The sequence below is a fragment of the Notechis scutatus genome, chromosome 3, assembly GCF_049901735.1.
Source record: "Notechis scutatus isolate UNSWTSFEM ecotype Mainland chromosome 3, rNotScu1.2, whole genome shotgun sequence".
NCBI classification, from domain to species: Eukaryota; Metazoa; Chordata; class Lepidosauria; order Squamata; family Elapidae; genus Notechis; species Notechis scutatus.
Window position 1 is genome coordinate 141,109,016 of NC_142011.1, and position 17,946 is coordinate 141,126,961.

Here is a 17,946-nt window from a genome sequence, read left to right on the forward strand (position 1 = left end):
CATGTAATTATGATGTCCCGGGATCATTCGATCACCATTTGTGACTTTCCCAGCTGGCTTCCAACAATGTGGGAAGCCAGATTCATTGAACAACTGCATGATTCACTTAACAACCAGGGCAAAAAAGGTCATAAAATTGGGTGCGATTCACTGAACTGCCTTGCTTAAGCAATAGAAATCCTGGCCCCAATTGCCGTCATTCGAGGGCTACCTATGCAGCAATTAGGTTTAGTTAAATACAATCCAGGTACGTAATTATCATAGATATAATACATTCTCTCTTCTGGTAGCAATTTTTGGAGGAATGCCATAATGTGTAATGTGCACATTCAGATGTATAAATATCAGGGCGCATTATAAGATCATGTTATATCCTTTTGTGGCAAGGCACCAGCAAAGGAGGAGATCCAAAAAGTGAAGACGGTGGCTGGAACAAGTCAGTTGAAGCCCGAGTATATTTTCTATATGCATTGCATGTAACACATGCAAAAAAAAGAAGTGTGTCTTTGATGAAAACTTTTGCAGCTGCTGTCTAAATTTTTTTTTTTTACACACAGCAGATGCTCCTGTCTCCTGAGATCACAGAGTGACTCTCTCCCTTCACCCTCATAATTTATTCCTAGGCAGAATTGCATCCGATTGAACTCAGTGGACTTTATTCCCTGATAAAAGTATTTAAATTGTGTTTTTCAGCCTTCAAGACTATTACTGTAACTGCAGTAAAGATGGCTATTAAAGCTTTGGTGTGGCCGCATGTTCTTTGACTTTGAGGGAATTTTATTGGTCAGGTTTTAACCTGGACCCTCCGCAGCCTAGCTCTGCCTCTGGTTAATTGGGTGGATGTCATCCCTATCTGTTCCTGGGCTGGATTCCTAAGCTTGCAGACTCAACCTTCTTGTCTCAAAATGTGATCCACAGAAGAGCCCAATTTAATCGACAAGTTGTATACATAAGTATTTCAAGAAAGCACTTGCCAGAGGCCATATAAACAACAAGCTGAGACCAGACCATTTGTTTCCCAGTTAAGCATCCATATGGGTCTGCACAAAAGAATTTCGACTGGATAGTTTTACTTCCAAGAAAAAGAATTACATGCCTCCCTTTCTTAAGATTAATTAGAAGCCAAACAGTCAAATTCAGAGAACAATTCTAAGAATAATATGAAACGGTACAGATTCAAAGGGGAGTTTAGATCTTGGAAAATGGAACAGTTTTTAGCAATAGCAATAGCACTCAGACTTATATACCACTTCACAGTACTTTACAGCCCTCTCTAAGCAATTTACAGAGTCAGCATATTGCCCCCAACAATCCGGGTCCTCATTTTACTGACCTCCAAAGGATGGAAAGCTGAGTCAGCCTTGAGCCTGGTGAAATTTGATCTGCCAGATTGCAGGCAGCCGGCAGGGAGCAGAAGTAGCCTGCAATACTGCATTCTAACCATTGCACCACTGTGGTTCTTAATCTAATAATACTAATATTATAACAATATTATATAAGAACATTATTATGGTTTGTCGCACAGTTGGCCAGATGTTCAGACCTGTGATAGGCAGTTGTGGATGTTTGATAGCGTTATAGTAATATTAGACAATATCTATACCACCATCAAGTATCAAGGTCCTTGGGAAGGACTCGATAAGTAGATAAAAATGCTAAATCCAGTCTGAACATCTACAAATCCTAATAATAATAATATTAGACCAAACTGGCTAAAGGTTTCTAGGCACCAGCCTCGAAAGCAGTAGACTGTGAGTTCACTTTCTACCTTAGCCATGAAAGCCAGCTGGGTGACCTTGATTCTCTCAGTCTCATCTCACCTCACAGGGTTGTTGTGGGGCATGGAAAAGAGAGAAAGGCCTGTTAGATATGTTCATCAGCTTGAGTTGTTTGTAAAACTAATGAAGGTGGGATACAAATAAATAAATAAAATAATAACAAAAAAACAAGGCATCAGGTTAAGTTCCTCTTGGAAGAATATTCCACATATGTGGCTCTATCATCAGGAAGGACCTGCTCTATGTCATCAGTTGTACTGTTGGACAGCAGATACCCAATGAAATTAGAGAGCTTCTGAAGATGATTTTAGGATATGGCCAAGAGTATATAGCAGGCCGCCTCAAATGGCACTCCAAAGCCACACATAGTACCAACCCTCCATAGAGGCCTGCAGATCTTCAAAAGTTGCAGCTAAATCATATTCTTATTGTGCTTACTGCACTTCCCATGTGGTGAACAATCCGTTCGGCTTGTCCATGTGCAGAGTGCTCCTCTCACTGGTTCGTTATTGCTGGCCCACAGACCTGAAATCTTTCAGGCTAGAGTGTGTGACTTTCCAATAGGCTTTGAACCTTGGTGTATCTTTTTATAATTCCTTAGCAACGCCGCCGTGTAGTGTTTGCTTGGGGCTTATCTAAACTGGTTTCCAAGCGGCTGGAATACTTGAAACGGCACATGGGTGTGGTGACAATCTAACGGCATCACTGCCTATGCTGGTTATCAAATATTGTTTTATGATTACATTTCTAACCACATTTCTCTTCAAAGAATGCAAAGTTTGCAGGCAGGAAGAGAAGTAGATTTGTTTAATGAGTGAAGCTGCTCAGAGACCCTCCTCTGAAGTGTACACTGCATTTGTTCCAAGGACCAAGGGCTGTTGTTAAATACATGGACATCAGCCAAAGAGTTAACATATTGTACAAGAGGGCACAAAAGGTCAATGCACAGAATCACAGGACTGAAAAAAGAAGACTGTCCCTTCTACTTTTCTCTCCAAAACAGGCTCTTCTATCCCTCAACATCTGCCAAACAGCACAAGCTGAGCTCTTGGATGCATCCCGAAAATTGCCATCTCCTGGGAGGTATGATTAGACCTGGCTCCTGACCCTGTTTCCCCTGCCCCTGTTTATAAGAAGTGTGGTTGTGCTTCAAGCTAAGCTTTAGGAAACACAGGCATATTTTAATGTGTGTCTGTAACTTCACCTGTAGAATGGGTCCCCTGATACAGGATTTTGACGGTTTCCTGTCTGACAGGAAGTGCTGACATAGCCCTGATAATGGAGTGGTTCTCCATCTCTGTGGTTGATAAATGCCGTATGGACCAGCTCATCCTTCAGGCTGCTTCACGAGGAAGAGGAGGTTTCCTTGAACCTTCTCACTAAAAGAAGGCATTTCTCAGAACTGCTGGCTCACTCCCTGGTGGAGTCATCTGACCCTTACTGCATGGCTTGCAAAGTGATAATTAAATTGTGCAACCAGCTGAGTAACATGGATGGGATGTTCTAGCAAAGCCACCAGACAAAGCGGAGTTCCCAGCCTCTTCTTTCCCAACTCAAATGAAAGGCAGTTGCTGAATTAACTAGGCACCTGCTCCTGCCATTCTTCAAATAGTTGTATTTTTTTTTCCAGTGCGAGCAGATCATAAGCTGAAAATATCCACTGGGATACTGAAGTTACAGAGAAGCCCAGCTTGACAGACTCAAGCTCCATCTGCAGAGGGACTGGGTCATCTCTGGTCGTAATCTCAAAATAGATCCAATTTACTGACAATCATAAAGGCAGGAGTGAGTGAAAACTAAAAGGGGGGACCCCGACTATTCGTTGAAGTGTAAATATATATCCAAGTAGATTTAGTCTGCATGTATGTAGGGCTCCCATTTCTGGGTTGCACAAATCCAGACAATCATTTAGATGGAAAAAAAGAGATGCTGAAAACTTTCCTGCCACCTGAGTAATGTGATGATAACCCCTTCTATAGATGGCACCATAATTGGTCTTCTCTTACTGTATACCCAGCATCTTATCTTATCTTTTATCCCCAAGAATCTGTGAATCATTGCTGTGGAATAACCCAAAATACCACATTTTTAGTGTGGGCATGGGCACTATTGTCAATTGGAATGCAAAATGGGGGAAAAAGGTAAAGCTGCTATTTTTAGAGAATTGAGTCTGCCAATCTTTTGTCCCCCAAGTTCCTGTGTTGCTTTTTACTCTCCATCTTGTGTGTGAAGAATACTTGACAAAATGTTGCTAGCCAGGACAAAATATACTTGCAGGACTTGTTGCCATCCTCAAGAGCATTTCTGAGTTTCCATCCATTGGGTTAAGAAGCTCCTGGATGGCAAATCTCCCTGCATTTTAATGCAATCAGGATATAACTTTACCATTCATTAACAAACACTCAGGAGTCTGGGGTAACCTCCAAAACATCAAAACATAATAATAATAATCCAGTGTCTGGGACTCTTGTTAAGATAAGTGCAGATAAATCAATTGCCCTTTTGTTCTTCGCTGAAAATTTGAACACTGTTTATATGGTTCTTTGTTCTTTTAAGGGCCTTTCCCCATTGCTGAAAAGAACTCCCCACCCATCATGGAGTTGGCAAAAAAACTGTCCTGGCATGAAATTGGATGTCAGCCTGCCTCCCGCATCTACTGGAATTGACTGCCTTCCTTCCAGAACAATGAGTGATACAAGTGTAACAGATTTTTCACCTCTTCTATTTGCCATTCGTTGCTGCCAGAATAAGAGGAAAAATAGTATTTGTAGTGCAGGCGTAGCTAAAGATGACATAAACTTTTCTCACTCATGGGCTGGGGATAACATGAAGACAACACTACACAGACCCAGGAGCAGAAAATAGTTTTGCTGGGGCCTGTTCACAGGCTGGTTGAGGGAAAGGGCTAAAGCTTTCTGGATTTGGAAGCCATTTGCATGATGAAGTTTCACTCTCCCTAATCAAAGACTTGGTTGAAGAGCCAAGTCATCATGGCTCTGGCTCTCTGAAATGAATATACTTAATGTTGTATATTAAAAACAATTCCTCGCAAAAACATGAGATGACAGTTCCATTTAGTACAGCAGATGTGAACTCCCAGTCAGTAACTTAACTTGAAGGTTGCTTACTGTTGTCAGTTTGCTGAAGTTTAACAGTCCTAAATCTACTTGCCTTATCATGTGTACACCTCACTGAGCCTGTTTTCAGCCACAGAGCCATGTTTGCAAATGTATAAGGATAGTCTCCTCCAATTGGGATATATTTGTTTGGTGTAGAGCAGGGATCCCCAACCTTTTCGACGCCGCGGCCCGGTTCCGACATCAGCTGGGCGCCGCGGCCCGGTACGGCGTCAACTGGGCGCCGCCATCTTTTATGACGAAAAGGCGCTTCGGTGACGTCACGAAGGCGCTGTTTACATAAAAGATGGCGGCGCAGCTTCTGGTGAGCTTTTTCGGGTAGAAATGGCTTTCTACCCGGAAAAGCTCACGAAGCTGGCGCCGCCATCTTTTATGACAAACAGCGCTCGGTGAGCTTTCTACCCGAAAAGCTCACCAGAAGCGCTTTTACCAAAAAAAGATGGCGGCGCCCAGCAACCAGCGGCCCGGTAAGGCTTGTTCCGCAGCCCGGTACCGGTCCGCGGACCGGCGGTTGGGGACCCCTGGTGTAGAGGTTAACTGCACGAATCAAAAAGAGGGCTGTGAATATATTTACAGACCCCTCACATCCCGGACATAAACTGTTTCAACTCCTTCCCTCAAAACGACGCTATAGAGCACTGCACACCAGAACAACTAGACACAAGAACAGTTTTTTCACTCTGCTAAACAAATAATTCCCTCAACCCTGTTCAACTATTACAAAGTCTGCACTACTATTACTGTTAAATCTTGTCATCACTCCTTATCACCCATCCCCTCCCACTTGTGACTGTATGACTGTAACTTTGTTGCTTGTATACTTACGATTTATATTGACTATTTCCTAGTATAACTGATTGCTTATTGTACCCTATGACTATCATTAAGTGTCGTACCTTAGGATTCTTGACTCCTGACCAATGTATCTTTTCTTTTATGTATACTGGGAGTATTTACACCAAGACAAATTCCTTGTGTGTCCAATCACACTTGGCCAATAAAGTAGTCTATTCTATTCTATTAAGGTGTTGGCCTAGAAACCAGGAGGCTGTGAAATCTAGTCCTGTCTTAAGCGTGAAAGCTGACAGTCTCCATGGATGGTTCTAGTTTAAGAATCATTCTAATCTGCATTGAAATTAAAAATAAAGCGAAGCACCACAGAGTTCCTTCCTCAGCTTGCTGCTATTTAAAATCTTTACAAATTATTTAGGGGATGGACTGGAAGTGTAATTAAGCAAGTAAACAGCAGATAGTAGGAGAACTGTCCTAGTACTATAAAGAGAACATCACAATTAAAAATGATCTTGACATTCTTGTACACAGGACCACATTTTACAGGATGAACCTTAACTGTGACAGTTACATTCCTGCATCAGAAAAATCACATGCTTAAGTGTATGACTGGGACATTCTGGCTCAGGAGAGTGTATGGTCTAGAAATGCTACTGGATCCCCAGCAGGACATGAGCAAGTAGGGTGATACAACAGCTCATGCAATCTGGGCTGTGTTGATAGAATTGTTGCATTCTGGTAATTATTTGACTGTATTTTATTCAGAGAAGAGCTACTAGATGATCTGGAAACCAAATATATGAAGGACATGGGAAACTGGAAACAATTTGGCTTGCAAAAGAGAAGACTAATGGGAAAGGTGAGTGTGGTATAAAAAAAGATGTCCTGTAACTTTTTGTTTTGTTTTTTGTTTTGTTGAAACCAGAAGGACAACGACCAATACTTGAAATGAAAAGAAAAAGAGATACGGGCTAGACATTACAAGAAATGTTATGAGCATAACAGCTGTTAAACAGTGGATCTGCCTGCCTACATGGACTGTCCTTGACTTGAAGCTTTCAAATATGGCTGAATGGCCAGCTACAAGGGATAGTTCCTGCACTGAGTAAGGGGTTACTCAACATTATCTAATTCTAACTCATACATTATATAATATAATGATATGAATATGGACCTGATCATTTAAATAAGTCAAGCAGCATCGCCCCTTAAATAGACTTACCTGTGTATGTTAAGATCAGAAGATGAGGTGTTTAGATACTTTGGATAAGAACTGCATCTTAAGAAGGTCAAGACTATCATCTTTTCTGCAGTAATCTTAATTCCTAAATCTCTTCCCAAGGATATTTGCTAGGCAGTAACATTATGACGTTTTCTTTTACATTCAACATTTACAGATTGGATTATACTGTTGATATTGTTGCTTGATGGTGTTAAAGGTGTCATCACAGAATGTAAGCTGTTCCTTAAAAAGCTGCCTTTTGCAATTGACTGGTGGTGATTTTGTCAATGCTGATGGGGTTCAAGTGGTCCCTCCAGCTGTTTTGGAATTGCCCCCACGGTACCTATCACTATCAATACGATCTTTGCTTTCCGTTGCTATAGCCATTCTACTTCTATTTGCAGGTGATTGCATTTTGTGATTTTTCTCTAATTCTTTCTCTTCTATTTTGCTGTTTCCAGGTACTGTCATGTCTACTATGAGACTTATGGACAATTGTTAAGTCTGGAGTGCTGTGTGGCAAAACCCTTGCCTGTTTGAATTCTAAAATCTCAGAGCACTTTAGCGTCTTCATTTTCTATGACTTTGTCCATTTTCTGGCCTGAACAAATATCTTGCAGATATTTCAATGCACCACTGTTGCTATTTTATCATGCTATTTATAGTCCATCTGTGTGATTTGTTTGCAGCTAACTAGAAGGCCCACTATTTCTTTGGTTTCTTTGCAGAAGCGGCATTTGCTGTCTGTTGCTGTTTTCTCAATTCTGATTTTGTATGCATTTGTTCTTAAGGCTTGATCTTATGCAGCCAGAATTAGGCCCTGTGTCTTTCTTCAACTTTCCTGCACTTAGCCATTGCCAGCTGTTTTTGTTATCTGCTTGATTGGCTGGTGAGGGTTTTTTTGGGGGCGGGGGGGTGTATTGTACATGCCATATAATACTTTAGTTTGCCATGTCTCTTTTCTGTTCTTCATTTGGCCTTTCTTGTAGATCGCTATGGTCTCTCCAATACTCAGTAAGCCATCATTGTATCCTGCTAACTTCAATGCATCTTCTTTACTATCCTTCAGATATTCTTCCGATGCTTTGTTTTCTTCTTCAGCTGTATTAATATTATTTATTATTATTTTACATTTTCTATTAAGATGAAGACTTGCTTTACTTACTATTCTTATGAATTGCATTAATTTTATTGTGAACTTTACTGTTTGTATATAATACTGAAATCCTTTTTTTTTTTTTCAGGGAAGGACCGTGTATATTTTGAAAGTAAAGTGAAATATCTGTCCAGTGTGTATAATTTAGATCAGTCTCAGAATTTTTCAGATACTTTAGGAGAGAACCAGTTCTGCCTCTGACATTTATAACAAGATTCTGACTAAAAGTATCAAGCAGTTACTTTCAAGAATGAAACTCAGAAAAATCAACAGGCTTTATGAATTCAGAGGAAGAAACTTCCACCAGCTCTTGGATGTTTAATTGTGGCATACAATCAAGTTATTGTTTTGCTTCCTTCTCATCTTAAGGGCCTTGCTCCATAAAGCAAACATGAATTGCTATGTTCCTTATTTCCTTCCTGTGACAGACTTAAAAGCCATCACATGTCTTCATTTGCAACAATGTACTTTTGAATAGTAACTTTATGATACATCAAATTGTTTATTAACTTAAATTACTGGTCCAAGATGGAGTTGTTTCTAACTATGGTAGATAAAGAACAACAATCTGTCTCTGAAAGAATACCTGTTTCTGATCTTTTAGTAGAAGTTTAATAAGCAGATTTCAACTTCACAAGCTGATTTAAAAGTTAGTCAGCTCCACAGATTGGCTGCTATTTAAAGGGGGAAAATCATTTTTGCAACCAGGACAAGCACATTCTCTTCTTAAAATAAATCATACACATTGTTCCAGGTTGCATCGATTAATTCTCCTTATATTTTTCACCCTTGTATGCGTGTGCTTGTGCTTGGGTGGATAGTAAGAGCAGCTTCTCGTCCAGAAACAAAGGCCTTGTGAGACTAAAAACCATCAGAGGAAAGTTGCAAGCCTTAAAACTACCTGTCCAGTTTTTCAGTCAATTCTGTTTCTATCCCTTTAACAGATCTTTGATGTGCAGAGCTGCCATTAAATGGATGGCAGACAGATGGTTGGCTTGGCGGCAGCAGCTCATACAGTTTCATACTCACAGATGGGAGTAAGCTATGTTGAAGGCTGTTCCTGAGGTCAGATTTGTGAGCATCAGCTGCATTGCTCATAAATTCATCCTCATTGTGAATGACGTGCTAGGCAAGAAGTCTTAAGTTTCCTGGACTCAACAGATGTAGGCAGCTTTTTAATAGAAAAATAGAATGGCAGAAATAATGTTGTACCATGACGGCTCAAATTCTGCACTTAAATGCATTTGGAAAATTAATTGTAGGCCATATAATTTACATCCTATTTTTATTTTCCATTGCTCGAGCATACATAAGAGTGTGGGGAGAGTAACAGGAGTCCAGGACCAACAGGTTTAGAGGAAAGGCTGACAGAATAGATGCAAGTCTTGAAAGTAATAGACAGATGGAGGGAGGGAGAAAGGCTGGGTTTATGCATGGCAAAACTATGATTTAGTCACACTTGTGGAATAAACCACAGTTAGCTGCTTTCAAAAATCACTCTACACTGTAAAATACGATTTACAGATCATGTTCCTCTATTTTAACAATTCGACCCGATTGACTTATTTGTCTCTGCACTTTTTTGGAAAGTAGGATTTGGATAGGGCCCCAAATTTCTCCGCCCCATTAAAAATGTTCAGAGCCAGAATTTCTTTTCTGAAATGTGACCCGAGACAAATCGCACAAAGTCTATTGAAGATCTCCGGTTAGGGAAAATTCTGCACTTCAGCACTAAACCGTAAACTGGGTTCATACCTTTTGCTTAGCTGCAAGTAATCAAAACCTACTGCGGTGCACTGCAATCTATGATCCCAGTCAGTGATTAACTGAAGATCACCCAGCACATCCATGGGTGACTGAGGATGGCCCCAGTTCTCTTCTGTATTTTGTAGGCTCTCAAATCTATGATATATGTCTCTGGCTTAGATGCTAGCTGAATACAACCCAAAATTTGCACCCATATGCTACTAAAACTCTTATTGTGATGACTTTTGACAGGGAAAAACAGTGCATCATAGGGTGACAATTTTTGAACCAAAGTACCTCAAATGAGCTAACTTACAGAATGTGCCCAAAATTGGAGACCCTTGAGTACCAAGGGAATAAAATTTGGAAAAGTTGTGGCTGCTTCAGTACTACTGACTGCTTCTGTGCTGCTGGGTTGCTAGTGTTGTCACATGGTCTTTATTTTCAATGTTCCGTGACAGTTTCCTAGCCAATCTCACAATCCCTCGTTCCCACCCCTCACTTACCAGGGCAGGGAAGGCAAGCAGATTTCTGATGCTTCTTGCCAGATTCCAACAAGGAAATTCAATGGGGAAGGAAGACAAGTTTCTCCTCTCCTTCTCCTGCTTCCTCCTCCCCCCACCCACAGCCATTCTGTTTCTCTATTTAGGTAAGGAAATGTCTCTGAAACCATGATCCAGCAGAGCATGTCTAGTTATTCGAATTCTCTCTGATAGCACCAAGTCTGTTATGGTAAGGCTGCAATCCTTGCATAAAACACCTTTTTACACCATGAAGTTTATTCTTCAACATGGGAAGGATTGCAATACAAGAAAAATTTTCAGATCCAATGTTTAGCACCAAGTTAAGATGCAACTATGATTTCCTTTTTATTTCAGATTAAGGTGCAATAGATTGAAACTGGGCAGCATGTGAGGGGAATGCTTCTTCCATCAGTCCTCACATTTTCTTTGGTTGTGACAGATTTGCTGTGTGTGTCTTGCTCAGAGCCTTAGGGATCAAAGCTGCTGGATCTGATTATGCTTATCCATCCCAGCTATGCAACTGCTGTTGAAAGAATTGGGAATTGTGTGTTTTGATGTATTGACTAGGACTGACAGATATCAGATAAAAACAAGCTCCCTTTGGGCGTGGAGCTCACAATCTTTTGAGGAATAAAGGTTTCCTGAGCTGTCCCTTTTCCACTCGTTTTGGATACAGGCTTCACAGCCCAGACATATCTCCTTGCTTAAGAAGTTAAATAAGTTGATCTTTTTCAAAGGGAACTAAAAGAGCTTTGAAAAATACTGTGCTTTGCTGATGATGATTAAGGGGGCCCAGACAGGGGAAGCTATTTGAACTTTGGTTCTGGTGTGGACCTGTCATTAGTCTCTGTCTGAAACGTTATTGCCCGTCTACCAAGGAAAAATCCAGATAGTTGCAAACACAAACAGCTGAGCCCCATGGAACTGCTTGGCTGCATTGTTTTACTGCATATAGAGTGATTTACTTATCTTCTATTGGGTTCCACTCAAAATCTAGGTTAAGATTTCATCTAGTGCTGTATACAGCCATACAACTCCCAAACCTACAAAAACTAAGAAATGATGGAACTGAAATATAGCGCATCCAGAGGACACTATGTGAGGAAAGGTTATGCTGGTATAAGGGGACATGCCTGAAAGTCAAAATGCATGAATCTTACTTAGCCTGGGATCTTTCCATCTTAATTCCTGTATCAAAATACAACAGCTTAAACCACTAACACATTTTATGAAAACCAATATTACTGTATGCGAAGAAAGTCCGGATGTGTCACCGTACTGGGAGGCACACATTTGCTTGCTCCCACTGTTAGAATTCCTTGAAAACTCCTACCATATTTCCTTATATTCAGAAAACATTCCCCTTGAATTCTTCACTGGTGCTCAGCGTCCTGAATGGCTTGTTCCTAAAAATGTTCTACATAAATGACACAACCAATTTGCAAGCATTTTCTTCTCAGACTTAATTGTTCTTAAAAGGTTTTTCTTAATACCAAAGTCAGGATTACAGCAAAGAGGACACTGGAGTTTAAAGCAACTAAGAAATTTAAGCCTAAGACTTCCCTTTATTTTAACTGAATTAGAGATAAAACAGGAAGAGACTCTTTCACCTCTTTCGCTGCCTATAATTCTACTACTCTACATATTTGTCTCACTCTTTTCTTTGGAGCTAAATAAATACACCTTTATTTTATTAAGCTCCACTCTAAGATTACAATCATACATCTTTTTCTTGAGAATGAATGCACTGAGCAGAAGGCAAAACACTGCATTTTAAACTTGCTCTGATTTAAAATTACAAATAAATATGATTACTATAATAGGATTGTATGATACCCTCCTCTGTTGTACGTTAAAAATTGCAGTGTGGCCACTCCAGGGTCCTTAGAGAGTTTCTGTGGTTTGGCCTTCAGGTTGTTCCCGCTCTCTACACCCTTATCCTATAAAAATACTACCGATTCATGTGAATTTTCCATAGTATGTCACTGCTGTCCAATCCCATAATTTTAAATGGGTACACAAAGAATTTTTGTGGCACAGATTTCCCTTTTGTTAGAAGGCAGCATATCTGGGAATGCTACCAGCATTTTTCCTCCCCCTCTCTTGTGAAACACAGGCCCCAGTTATTGGGGATTAGATGGAACAGATGCATGTAAGATGCTTAAAGCTTTGGTTCAGACACAAGGCTGATCCAGGCAGCTCAAGGAACAAAGATAATTAGATGGCTAGAGAGCAAAATGTGGAATTTGCCTGTTCTTATATAGTAAGATTTTGGTTCTGGACTATTCTTTCTCTTGTAAATTGACCTATACCTTGAGTTCAGCCTCTGGATATTGGGATTAGTTGATATTATCTTCCAAATACTAAGCAGGTCCAACCCTAACTAGCCTCTTAGTTCAGCCAAGTTGTGTAATTTTTTCTGTACATTTTACTGATAGTTCTCGACTTATGACTATTTGTTTAGTGACCATTTGCAGTTACAATAGCACGGAAAAAAGTGAATGATGACCATTTTTCACACTTATGACCGTTGTAGCATCCCCGTGGTCATGTGAACAAAATTTGGATGTTTGGAAACTGGCATGTATTTATGATACACAAAGAGATGCCAGTTTCCAAACATCCAAATTTTGATCACATTACCAGGGACATGTGATCACCTTTGGCAACCTTCTGAAAAGCAAAGGTAATGGGGAAGCCAGATTCACGGAACAACTATTACTAACTTTAACAACTGCAGAAATTCACTTAGCAACTGTAGCAAGAAAGCTCATAAAATGGGGGAAACGTATTTAACAATTGTTCTTGCATAGCAACAGAAATTTGGGGCTCAGTTGTGATTGTAAGTCGAAGACAACCTGCATAGTTTTGCCTTGTATACAGTATATGAGGTCAATTATAAGTCAGGACTTTTTAGCTAAAACAATTCAGGTCACTTAACCGTGTCTATTCAAAGAGCAATTCCTTTTTTATTTGCTATAGATGTCCCTCTAACATGTTCTGGAGATGCAGAAGCTGTCAGATATTGTATGAAACAGTCATACTATTGGAATAATGTTTTAAAAACCTAATGTGATTTTTCTTATACAAAAAAGAATCCAGAGTACCCAAACTTTGCGTAAAAGAGAGTGATATCATTATTCACATTTATCAATGGAGCCAATGCATAGGTGACTTCATCTGGCGCAGAGAAGGGATCCTGTGCTCTTTTGTGTGAAAACCCAATTCTCTACGTCAGCCTTCCTCAATCTATTACTCTCCTCAGCTATGGACAACCCCCGTAATTCCTAAGCAGCAGTTGAAAGGCTTATTCATTTAACAATTTTTATATTGCCACCCATGTTACAAAGGGTGACATTGGTACGATAAACCAATAGTTGAAATGTGAGGCTGATCAAAGGGTGAAGGGAATTGCCACTCAACACATCGGAAAAGTTTGAGCATGGAAAAGGGTGCAGCACGTGCCTATTCGTTATAAGCGTCACTAAACTCAATGATCTTTTAGAAGGAAAGCACAGCTTTTGTTTCAATTCAGTGAAGCTTCTGACGCCCATGTTTGAGTCCTTGAAGAGAACTGGAAAGATTTAAGAGAAACACATCTACTGTGTGATGTGAATTTTTTAAATTTTTATCACACCTTTATTATTTGTATAAATGACTCGAGGCAGCAAACAATACATAACAGTCCTTCTGCCTCCTATTTTCTCCACAAACCCTGCCAGGTGAGCTGGGCTGGAAGAGCGAGTGGTCCAGTCATCCAACCAGGCTAGAAACTAGGCAGCTGTGAGTTCTAGTCATGCCTAAAATGAGATCAAAACTCACTCTCCTAGTTTCTAGCCTGGTGTCTAACCAATAGACCATACTAGCTCTAGTAGACATTGAATAACTAGTTCTATGAATAACTTTGCATCTGAAGCAGGCTCTCTTTCTCGAGAGGTAAAAGCAAAAATAAAGGAGAAAATTCTATTTATTTTGTCTGTCCTGCAGAACTTGAGGCAGAGAAGTGCCTACATGGAGTGGTATAGCAAGCCAAGAGAACTGTCTTTATGGACTATGTCTTTCAAAAGGACTTTTTTGATCCCTACTTCACTCCAAGTCACAGATTACAGAAAGAAAAATCTTTTTATTTTTTTCACCGAGACCAAACACGACACTTGGCTCCATAACTGTTTGACCAGTTTAAGATGTTTTTCCTTCTCCTGTAACATGACTTCCAAACAAATGTCATTTTGAGAATAATGGGGGTAGAAGCACCAGCCAACAAAACTGGTGATGCATACTAGGGAGGGCAGCAGTGTTTTCTTCTAACATCATTATTGTGCAACATATAGACTTACATTGCAATTGCTGGCATGTACACTGCCTGTTGCTTCCTTCTTAGCTAAGGGCAGCTAAAAAGGAAAAAACATACACTTACATTCTGCATCAGATAATTAGTTTACAAGATTGCATGCTGCCTGAAGGAAGCCTTTTCTAATGTTATGTACTGTATAATATTCAGTTAACGCATGTGACCTGAAACAAAATGTGGCAAGGGGGGGGAGCAATCTGTTGTTTGAAGAAGCCCCAATAACAGCCGAGAAATATATTAAAATGCAATTTAGAGCCACCTACCTTTCCTCCATATATGGTTCAACTAAGAGTGATTACTAATGCTATGTGTTCTGAAAATTTATGGCATGGCTTTATTTTATTTATCGAACCTCTGTGCCACCCATCTTGCTGAATAATTTGGCCTGGGAAATTCAGATTTGTGGCAACAGAAGAATGATTTCAAACATTCCTGTTGATTGCAACGGAGAGATGCATCAATAGAAACGCAATATTACATATGAAGTGAGCATCTGTTGGGGAGCTGGTAGGCCTAGATTTGTGAATACTTTCATTGTAGAAAAGTGTATGTGTCTCCATCCTACTCTAACAAAAAAAAAAAAAATTCTGCCAAAATCTGCTACCAGCTGCTGTCTGATAAAAGCAGCTACATATAAAAGAAACACTCCCTTGTAGAGATTCCTACTTGTAAGGCCTCAGGCTAGCAGCATATCCCACAAATCTAAAATCAGTAGCTTTCTTGATAATTGAAACAGATTGAGTAAGAAAAACTGGTCAAAATGAATTGATGCTTACTGCTTCAAGATGCGAACATATAAGGAAGTGACTATTTTAATCACACGTATACATACATTTGAAGTATTCTGCAATATTAAGTCTTATTATCTCAAGAGTTAACTTGTGCATTTGAGTAAGTTTCTATCTTCAAGAAACCGAACCCCAAACAAATAGCCTGGCTCATTGCTCTTCTCTTTCCAAACCAATCACTTCTGCCATGCTAGAGGAAGTAATCCTGTGCGCTACTGCAGGCTGCTCTAGCTCTTTGAACTTGGTTTAATGAACTGAAATTTGCTTCTAGGTAGCGCCACCATGTGGTTGCTCTGGATACTTTGCTGTTCCCAGTAATGTCAGCAAAAGATGATCAGCAAGGCTCTCTTCTCCATTCCCTTTCTGTTTTCTGTATGTTCACAACCTTCCCAGACCTGGTGTTCTCCAGATATGTTGGATTTTTCATACTTCTCAGCCGACATAGTCAATAGTTACCCCAGGTAGACAATCATGAGAATGATGGCACAAATACAGCTGAAAAGGCATCAGGTTGAGGAAGAATGATCCCTGGGATTATTTTAATAGAGTGATGGGTGATATAAGAAAAACACTTAATGAAAGTTAGAACTGGTTAGTATTGTACTTCTTGGTATTAGTTAGACCGGTGGATTTTTTAAAATATGTATATAAAACAAAAGCCCTGAAAGAAATGGCAAATAATTTGCATGCTGTAGCTAAAACTATATGGACTTCATGAATATCCATGACTTCCTGGTATTTATGAAGTTATCAGGAATCAGGCTTGGCTTAGAGACCCGAGTTTGGTCTACTGCCAGGGAAGTATGTTAACTTTTTCCACCAACACAATTCATACAGGTTCAACAGACCAGAGTTATACATGCAATTAATTGGTTTTAATTAGGAGTAATCTTCATATGTAATTGTTACATCAACTTTTTCATAAAAGTTACCCGTTTTGTACACCTAGGGGAAAATTTAACTCTAGGAATAGACAATCTAGTTTAAATTAAATTGTTCACATATGAATCCAGGGCATTGTGGAGGCAGATGGCTTTAGGAGGCAAGACTTTTGAGTGGGAAAATTCCACCTGTTGAGTAAAAAGCCCAGAGTTCTTTCCTTAACACAAAATAAGATAATGGAGCAAATCATTCTATTTACAAAGGAGCAAAGAAAAAGACAGGCTCCACAGTATTAAACAACAAGGCATATCCTGAGGGTATCTTATTACCATTCTTCATTCCTGACAGGAGCTTGCATCAGTAGCTAATTCTGGGAACTAGAAAGTAGCAATGATAATCATGCAGTAGATACAAATTATTGTAGGAAGCTATGTGGGACACGCTATTATTAAGTGTCTTCACACTGTGAAATAATCTCACTCCATAGAGCCATTTTGTAACTCCAGTTAAGTGGTAGTTCAGAGGGACAAACCTTAATAGGGACAAAAGTACAATATTAAGAATATTTAATTTCTTCCAAGTACAAGCACATTGTTTAAAAAAAACATCTGGCTTGTATCAAATTTCTGTGTAATATTTGTGTAATTAAAGCCAGGGGAATCATCTGGAAAAGGTTTAAACATTTAAAGCCATTAGACTACTGGTGTCAACAGATCAAGATTCAGTTGATTAGTAAGTTATATTGACCTCTAGTCTGGATGTAGGGTACACAAAGGGTATTGGAAATAGTAGCATGTCAAGCTTACAACACCATAAGTAGGTACTTCCTCCAGCTTAAATATAGTTACTTCATGGTAAGGCTTCAGACTCAATTCCAAAATGATGTAAAAGCAATACTTGTATATAACTTTTTAAAATAGTTGCAATTTTGCCATTGTCTATTACTTATCTCAATTCATTTCAAGTTGATACTGTTTATGAGTATCATGCAATTTTGAACATGTAAGTTACCAGTGTTCAAAAACGGTTAAACAATTTAGAAATGGTAAGAACTTAAGAGTTAAAAAGACTGTTCTAAATATGCTCTTAAATAAGGAAACATTTTATATGTGAACGATAAATTAAAACTTCTACCAGTATTCCACAAGTAAAACTTTATCAAACTATGCTTAATAGTTTACAATAGTTCATAATAACAAATTAACTAGTGTATTATGATTTTTGCCTGATGCTTTCAACTGCAGAAACACTAATACAGAAAAGAAGAGTCTGACAAACAAGATTGTTTAAAGTAGATTGGTATAAATCCAGATTAAGTTGCATTAAAATCAATAAATATGTTGATTTTAATTAGACTAATGGGACAGTTGATTTGATTTTAATGAGACTAAAGCATCTAATCCTTTCTGTCCAGGTCAACAGACAGCCTTTTTGAAAAGAAAAGCAGCAAAATTTCATATAAATATAACCTAGGCTTCATATAGATTTTTTTTAAAAACCCTACAAAACAAGATACTGTCCATATGCCACATTTTTACCCACTTCACATACATGCTCGCCTATGTTGCTG

At 39.3% G+C, this 17,946-nt stretch overlaps 1 long non-coding RNA gene across 1 annotated transcript; it reads left to right on the forward strand.

Annotated features, from left to right (window-relative positions):
* Positions 1 to 1,563: 1,563 nt before the first annotated feature.
* Positions 1,564 to 8,833, forward strand: LOC148131417 (uncharacterized). Its single transcript, XR_015748804.1, has 3 exons — positions 1,564 to 2,861; positions 3,409 to 3,563; positions 7,391 to 8,833. It is a non-coding gene; the product is annotated as an uncharacterized LOC148131417 (long non-coding RNA).
* Positions 8,834 to 17,946: the final 9,113 nt, after the last annotated feature.